Here is a 7,990-nt window from a genome sequence, read left to right as displayed (position 1 = left end):
TTCCATCAAATAATTGGTAAGATTAATTTTTAATTTAATGAGACATTATAACCTGTTTTAGAGCTATCTGGTTTTGGTAAGACCCATACCCATGAATTTGGGTTAAATCAATGAGAGACATCCATTTAAAAATTAAGCAATCTGGTCGCGACACGTAGGATTTTAGGGTTTTCGTTTATATATATTTTTATATATATTATAGATAGATGAATAGAATTGGACATTTTGTTTTTACTTTATAGCAATTTTTTTCATATTTTTTAAACAAAGATATGTTTAAAAAAAAACATTTTGTTGTACATAAAGTGTCATGCCCGTGCAAACCCCTAATCAATCTTCTTCTTGTTGTGCTCCTAAACCACCACCAGCAGCAGCAGATGGATTTTCAAGTGGTGGTATTAGCAGGAGGCACTTCCAACAACCTCCAGCCTCTTGTTTCCAAGGTCTTCTTCTTCTTCTGTACAATCAATTCTTCTTTTATTAAGTCATTCACTGATTCAATATTATTATTTTGTACGTAGGACGTCCGGTGGCCAATCGTCCAGTTCTCTCGTATGTCTTGGACCTATTGGAGCAGTCTAATATCAAAGACCTCATTGTTGTAAGATAATTATTAGGGTTTATATCTTCCTTCAATTCAATTCAATTAGGGATTTCATATAAACCACCCTAACTATTCAATTAGGTTGTTGAAGGAGAAGATACAGATGGTCTTATTCAAAACTGGATTTCTGAGGCTTATGTTGATCGCTTACACGTTCAGGTCAGGCCAGGCCAGGCCAACCTTACTTTACTATGCTTTCTTCTTTTATTACTTGAAAGATACTCGATATAGGTTGCTGCTGTGGCCGAGGAAGTTGGGACTGCGGGCGCTGTACGAGCAATTGCTCATCACTTAACCGCATCTGATATCCTGGTTTCTTCAAATCTCACACCCTAGTCAGTCAATCTGTTATTTTATTACTAATTTATCACGTGCAGGTTGTCAGTGGCGATCTCGTGTGTGACATATCACCTGGAGCAGTCGCAGCCGTTCATAGGCGCCATGATGCAGTTGTAACCGCCTTGTTCTCCGCTGCACCCGTTAGCGGCCCCCCCGAATCGGGCTCGTCTAGTGGAAAAGACAAGACAAAGAAACCAGTACGCCATAATATCGTGGGCCTTGATCTCACCCAACAGTTTCTCTTATATATTGCAGCTGGTTAGATTCCTGGTTTTCATTTCTCTTAGTTGCATTGCATAATAATATATTAAAATGTGATTTTCAGGTATGGAAGTTGAGAAAGATATTAAAGTTCAAAAAAGCATCCTTCGTGCAGTAGGGAAGGTAAATGTTACTTGCACAGAAATAAAATAATTGGAAAATATCATAATCAGATCTACCCATGCAAAACTAAAAATATCATATATGCCTTTAGAAAGCAATACGAATATCAAATATACCAAGTCATTAGAAGTAATTTAATAAATGGCCATTTTACCCTTGTTTTTCTAAATCTTAAAATTTCATATTTTCTATTTCATCTCTATTTTTTTATAAAACTGTTTTAGCTTAAATTGTTTTTTACCCATTTTTAACGTATGCGTTTACTATTATTATTTTATTTATTTTTGTCCACAAAGAATAGTTTTCTCAAATTGCTATATTGAACTTTCTTGCTCTGATGCTCTCTTTTATAGCATACGTACATGATATAGGAACAAACATCGGATTCGAGTTCGATTATCTGATCTGAACATACAGATTCGATTGTTTAATTATCTTCCGTCAAGAGAATAAAAGAGGAGAGACGACTGTTTGGTTCGCTCACGCATTGTCGATATCGATCAAAATCCAAATAAATCATAGGGTTTAAACTAATATAATGGAAAGGGGCAGATTGGTCATTAAGTAAAAATTCATTAAACTTGGTTATTGATATTTATTTAAGTTTGTAAGGGTGTATATGAAAGTAATCCAGCAGTTAAACCCATAGTTGTCAATACTACCCATAGCGGGCGCTATAGCAAATAGCGTGGCAAGGCGGCCATAAGCCGCTAAAGTACTTAGCAGCCACATATCGATCAAATAGCGACTTCTGATGGCGTATTCCGGCGCCGGCGCTGAGATTTTGGCCGGAAACCTACCGGAAACCAGGAAGAAGAAGAAAGAACTGCTGCAGGAAGAAGTAGCGGCTGTGTAATGTTGTCTTGTACCCATTTTAGGGTTAAAAAAAAAGTAGGTATTTTAATGTTTAACCCTTCTATCTTTCACGTGTTTACATTAACCCCCTAAAACTTATAAATTTTTACATAAAAGGAGTAAAATTAGTTTGTTTTATCTTAACATTTAACCCCTTTATCTTCACTAGTTTACATTTAGTCCTTAAACTTATAAATGTATGCATAAAAGTTATAAAATTAACATTATATATATATACAAGTTATAAAATTAACCTTATCGCTAAACACGAAATGGCGGGCGCTATTTACCGCTATTCGCTATTGACAACTAGGGTTAAACCTGCTTGATTTTATAACAGTTCATTTTGTGTCTTTTTCTTGACACATGTAGATGGATATACATGCTGATTTAATGGATGCTCATTTATATGCTTTCAAAAGGTTTGGGTTCTAGATATTATTGAATCGATGGCTAGGCCTGTAAACGAACCGGAATGAAATGAACGGAGCATGTTCGTGCTTGTTTTATTAACCGAACAATCGATTGAACACGAACACTTAAAAAAAACGGGGTTTTCTTGTTTGTGTTCGTTCATGTTCATTCGTTAATAGTATATATGGCTGATTCATGAACGTAAAGCGCACATAACTGAATGTAGATGGATGAGCATAACAAAATGAACACCAATCAAAAGGAAACACGAACATAAATTTGGACCCTGAAGATTTACTAAAACTAGACTAAACTGTAAATGGGCCTAAAAATTTGGATGACTGGAAATAATTGAACTTAAACAAACGTGAACCAACAAACATAAATGAAAAGATAACTCGAACATAAATGAACGTACGTTCACAAAAATGTGTTCTTGTTCGTTCATTTATAAATAAGCGAACTTCCTGTCGAGCGTAGGGGTGTAAATTAGCCGAGCCAGAGCTTGACTAGAGCTTGACTAGGCTGAGCTTGGCTTGTTTTAATTTAAGAGGGCTTGAGCTCGGCTCGTCTAGAGCTGTATTAAAAGCTCGAGCTCGGCTGTTGAGTAGTTTGCCAAGCTAGAGCTTGGATTGGGCTCAGATCGTTTATTATTTATTAGTTATTTGATTTTTTCATTTATATACTTTTGTAATTGTATACTTATGTATTTATATTTTTAATGTTTATATATAATACAACATATTTTATGTAATTATTTTTATCATATGTTTCTATATAATAATACTTATTATATAAATATATCCAATAAAAGATATAAATATAAAGCTTGTTTAGGCTCGCAAGCCGGCTTGAGCTTGATATGTGAAGCTCGAGCTCGTTTACTAAATGAGCATTAGTAAGGGGGTGTTTGGGATTCCTTATTTTACCTCCTTATAACTTTTCATTAAGTTAATAAGTTACAAAAGTGTAACTTATGGAACTTTTCCTCTTAAGCAATCCCAAACACCTTATTACTTTTCAAAAAGTTAATAAGTTATAAGTTGGTGAAAATAAGAAATCCCAAACACCCCCTAAAAGCTCGAGCTTGTTTAAGCTCGGCTTGATTCGAGTTTTTAACAAGTCGATCTTGCGTAGCTCACTAGCGGCTTGGCTTGTTTACACCCCCAGCTGAACGATACGCTAACGGTTCACCGAACCTTTGGTTCGTTTACAGGCCTTTGATATTGATACTAAATTGATCTGATCTTAGAATTTTTTTTTTCATAGGTCTGTTCTCCAGCAAGTTCTTAGTCAAAAACAATCTTTTAAAAGCTTAAAGCAGGATGTGCTACCTTATCTTGTTAAAAGTCAACTGGTTAGTTTGTCAAGGACGCCACATGTCTTATTTTATTAGCATATTTGTTTAATAGTTTCATTTGTTTAACTAGAGGTCTGAAATATTATTGAATGGAGCACAAGCTGAAGAAAATGTGAATGGGAACGAGAATGATAATTACAGTAATGCTGATAAAGTGATGCTATCTCAGTTGCTGGCTAATGCATCTACACCAAGTTTTCACGAAGTGTATGCATTGGGTCCTAACGGTTTTTCCCCGAATGAGAGAAAAACCCATAAATGCTGCGTTTATATTGCCAACAAAGCCAAATATTGTGCAAGATTAAACTCTGTTCACGCGTATAGTGACATTAACCGGGATGTGAGTTCAATTTTTTTTCCTTTTTACTGTAATATATACTAATATGTTGAGTACATGCTTTAAATTGGGGCAACCCTACAAACATGGAAAATATTGTATTATACCCATGCAAAACTTAAATTATTATATATGCCCTTACAAAGTAGTTAAAATATAAAATATTTCCAATTGATTAAAAACAATTTAATAAATGGCCATTTTACCCTTATTTTTCTAAAATTTCAAGTTTTTATGTATGCCTGTAAATTTTTTTTTACCCGTTTTTAGCAAAAATTGGTATATATTACCCGTAAACAATTTTCGTTAATAACAAAATCGAACAGAAGTCATAAACAGATGCCGTAAGTCGATGCAATAATTTTCCCTAACGCAATAATATAATGTGAAAAGCAGATGGAGTGTGTAGATGCGATTATACCTGGTTCGATATCTGATTCAAGTCAGATTGCTTATCGTTCGATTATCTTGCGATTATATCTGGTTCAATTATCTGATTCGAAATTTCAAATTTGATTGATTGATTATCATCCGTTGAGATAACAAAAGAGGAGAGACAACAGTTCGGTTTGCTTACTTATCGTCGATTTTAAATAAAAGATAGGGTTTAAACATATATAATGGAAAGTGGTAGAATGGTCATTAAGTAAAAGTTCATTAAAGTTGGCAGCATTTGATAATTTTTTTAATTATGTTTGGGTATATAATAAAATTTTCAAGTTTGTAGGGGTGTGTACGAAATCCTTTTAAATTTTACTTGTTAGGTATAAAACATGCTATGAGTCGACTCATTCATAAGTAAACGGGAATTACCACCTGTACTAGGGTTTTGTGAAATGAGCTGATTTTGTATACTTATTCATGTCAGGTTATAGGAGATGCAAGCCACCTATCTGGATGTTCGTTCTCTGTGCACAACAATGTTATTCATTCATCTGCTGTTCTTGGTTCAAAAACCACAGTAAGTTATGTTTAATTACGGCATATTCTATGGCCCTAATGTTTTAGTTTAAGATTGTGTATTGGTCTAGAGAGAGTTGCAAACATGGTCCCTTTGTTTTCTTTTTTTTTTTTGAACTGCATGGTCCCTTTGCTTTGACGGCCATGTAGCATGTTTGGTCTTCAAATATTCAGAATTGTAAACTTAGTTCAAACATTTGTGAGAAAGTCGCACATTTAGTCCCCATTGGTGGTCTCGGTTAGTTTTTAACAGAAACATGATGTCATGTGCCTTCATGTGAGGGTAATTGTGTCTTTTCAAAGTTGGAACACTGGTAAAGTACTCTTTTAAACTTCAAAACTCCTAGCGTCGACATCATCATCTTCGATTATGCACTGATCAAAGGTAACAGAAGTCGACGTTAGGAGTTCTAGAGTTTGATGGGAGTTTTTATTAGAATACCAAATTTGAAAAGGCAACCCTCATATGAATGGCACGTGACATTACTTTTTGTTAAAAACTAGCTAGGACTAAACGTGCAACCGTCTCACAAATATTTGGACCAAGTTTGCAATGTTAAAAATCTAAAGAGCAAACGTGCAATATGGTCAAACCATAGAAACCATTTTTGCAATTTTCTCTTGTCTAGATGTTAAAAACTAACTGGGACTAAACATGTAACCATCTCACCACATGTAGCATGTTAATTGATTTAAATTTAGGTTGGACCACAATGCATGCTGGGAGAAGGATCGCAAATGGGTGACAAATGCAGCGTTAAACGATCGGTTATTGGGCGTCATTGTCAGATAGGATCCAATGTGAAGGTATGTTTTTTTTGTTCATAATAAGATGATTATTACCATATGATGGTAAACACTTTACATGGCCATGCTTTGTAGATTGTGAATTCAGTGATTATGAACCATGCTACCATTGGAGACGGTTGTTCCATACAAGGATCAATTATTTCTAGTAACGTACAACTCCAAGAGCGTGCTGTAATTAAGGACTGCCAGGTATTGTTTATACTTTAACCATTTGACATGTTATAAATAAACCATAATAAATTTAATCTAATAAGTAGATGGGTTAAAATTGACACCTTTTGGCTTTAGTATTAATGTTGAATTAAATTGAATTCAGGTTGGTGCTGCTTTTGTGGTTACTGCTGGCAAGGAATTCAAAGGAGAATCGTTGGCTAGGAAATAGAAATAGCCCCTTTTGGCCAGGTTCAAATCAGTTTTGATTTTAGAGGAAATAACACTTTCCTTTCGTACAAGGAAAAATTAAATTTTTTGTGATAATTTTTAGCTATGAAGAGTGTAAATCGAATTTTGTGTGATTTGGTAAATTGTTCCTTTTTTCACTTTAAGTTATGGTGGAAGTGGTAGTACCGATGTTGGTGGCAAAGGTAGAGGTGTTGGCGTGGTGAGTAGGTGGTGGAGAGAAACATTAGTCGTGGGTTATTGGACTCGTTTTAAGTTAACATGTTATATAAAAATGGCTTTTTTTTATCTGTTGTTCGGTTAGAGTAAACCCAATGTGAACTTGTTGCCATCACCACCGACAACATTGAACCTATATAACATTGTTCTAGAGGTCACACATATTGGTTGTTCTGGTTCATGATAAGCAGTTTATTTTTCTAGTATCGTTGGAACAGTTGTGTTGAACCCTTTTCATGACTAGAGGTGTTCTCTAGGTTATTTTTTCGGGTTTTTGGTGTTCGGGTCCGGTTGGAGCGTAAGGGAAACTAATCCAAGAACCGACCTAAGATTGGGTTGTATGAATTTCTGGTTGAATGGGTTGGGTACATTCAGTTTGAGGTTTCGGGTTTAAATAACATTTAAAACCGATGATCATCAATTTCCAATAGGACTGGCTTTCATGTAACGAATAACTATGAAACTGATGTAACGCGTGGTATAAAACAATTTGGTGGATGGCAACATTCATTGGAATAAGGAACTCTGAAAATTATAAAATGTAATGTATGTTGATAGCTTAAAAAAATAACAAAACATTATACACATCATTAAACTTTAATCGGGTTTTGGGTCAAATAGGGTCGTGTTCGGTATTTGGGTACGGTTAATAAACACACCTCTTATCTACAACATACATATTTTTAAAATTCTATAATTTAGTTAATCATCAAGTTTATCGTATAGTTGCTAACATCTGCATATCGGGTCTAGACGAATAGTTGTATTCTTTGCATTTCTTTTTATCATTATCATAATTTGCATCGTGATTTGAGGTAGCTACCTTGTGTCTATAGCGTTTATTTTCCTTTTATCGTGGGATTATTGTTGAATCTTAGGACTTCTGAGATGTCTCCTAGTGGGTGCTTATTTTGATTAGCATATGTTCTTGTTAGTTTGCTTTGCTGTTAATTGCTTTAATTAATTTATTTTGCTATTTAAATCCACTTTTCTTTGGCTAGATATTGTCGATAATTCATCAATTGTGGCAGTGGACCCTTGTCTGTTTACGTGTTTGGTCTATTGTTGAAAACCGTTTTAAGGCTAAGGGTAGTGGGGCTTGATCCAAGCCCAAGTGATCCAACATATTTACGACACGTAGGCGGTGACGTGGCACAGGATCAAGCCCCGGAGGGTGTAGTGGTCCAGGTGATCCGGGGCTTGATTGAATTTTTTTTAAATAATTTAAAACATTACATTAATAATAATATAAAACATTACATTAATAATAATTTAAAATATTACTAGTCTAATACAAGATTATCGGGTC

At 34.7% G+C, this 7,990-nt stretch overlaps 1 pseudogene across 1 annotated transcript; it reads left to right on the top strand.

Moving 5' to 3' along the window:
• The first annotated feature begins 377 nt into the window (after positions 1 to 377).
• LOC143637042 (uncharacterized) lies at positions 378 to 6,735 on the top strand (annotated as a pseudogene). The gene is made up of 13 exons (XR_013154361.1): positions 378 to 459; positions 522 to 601; positions 686 to 763; positions 836 to 916; positions 982 to 1,201; positions 1,269 to 1,327; positions 2,555 to 2,604; positions 3,866 to 3,953; positions 4,027 to 4,296; positions 5,162 to 5,254; positions 5,956 to 6,060; positions 6,136 to 6,252; positions 6,380 to 6,735. The product of XR_013154361.1 is annotated as an uncharacterized LOC143637042 (transcript).
• The last annotated feature ends 1,255 nt before the right edge of the window (positions 6,736 to 7,990 follow it).

This window comes from Bidens hawaiensis, unplaced genomic scaffold (assembly GCF_021521415.1).
Source record: "Bidens hawaiensis isolate Kalapana, Puna unplaced genomic scaffold, B.hawaiensis_p1.1 tig00008100_1, whole genome shotgun sequence".
NCBI classification, from domain to species: Eukaryota; Viridiplantae; Streptophyta; class Magnoliopsida; order Asterales; family Asteraceae; genus Bidens; species Bidens hawaiensis.
Note: the sequence above shows the minus strand (reverse complement) of the source record. Positions and strands in the feature narration are given on the sequence as shown.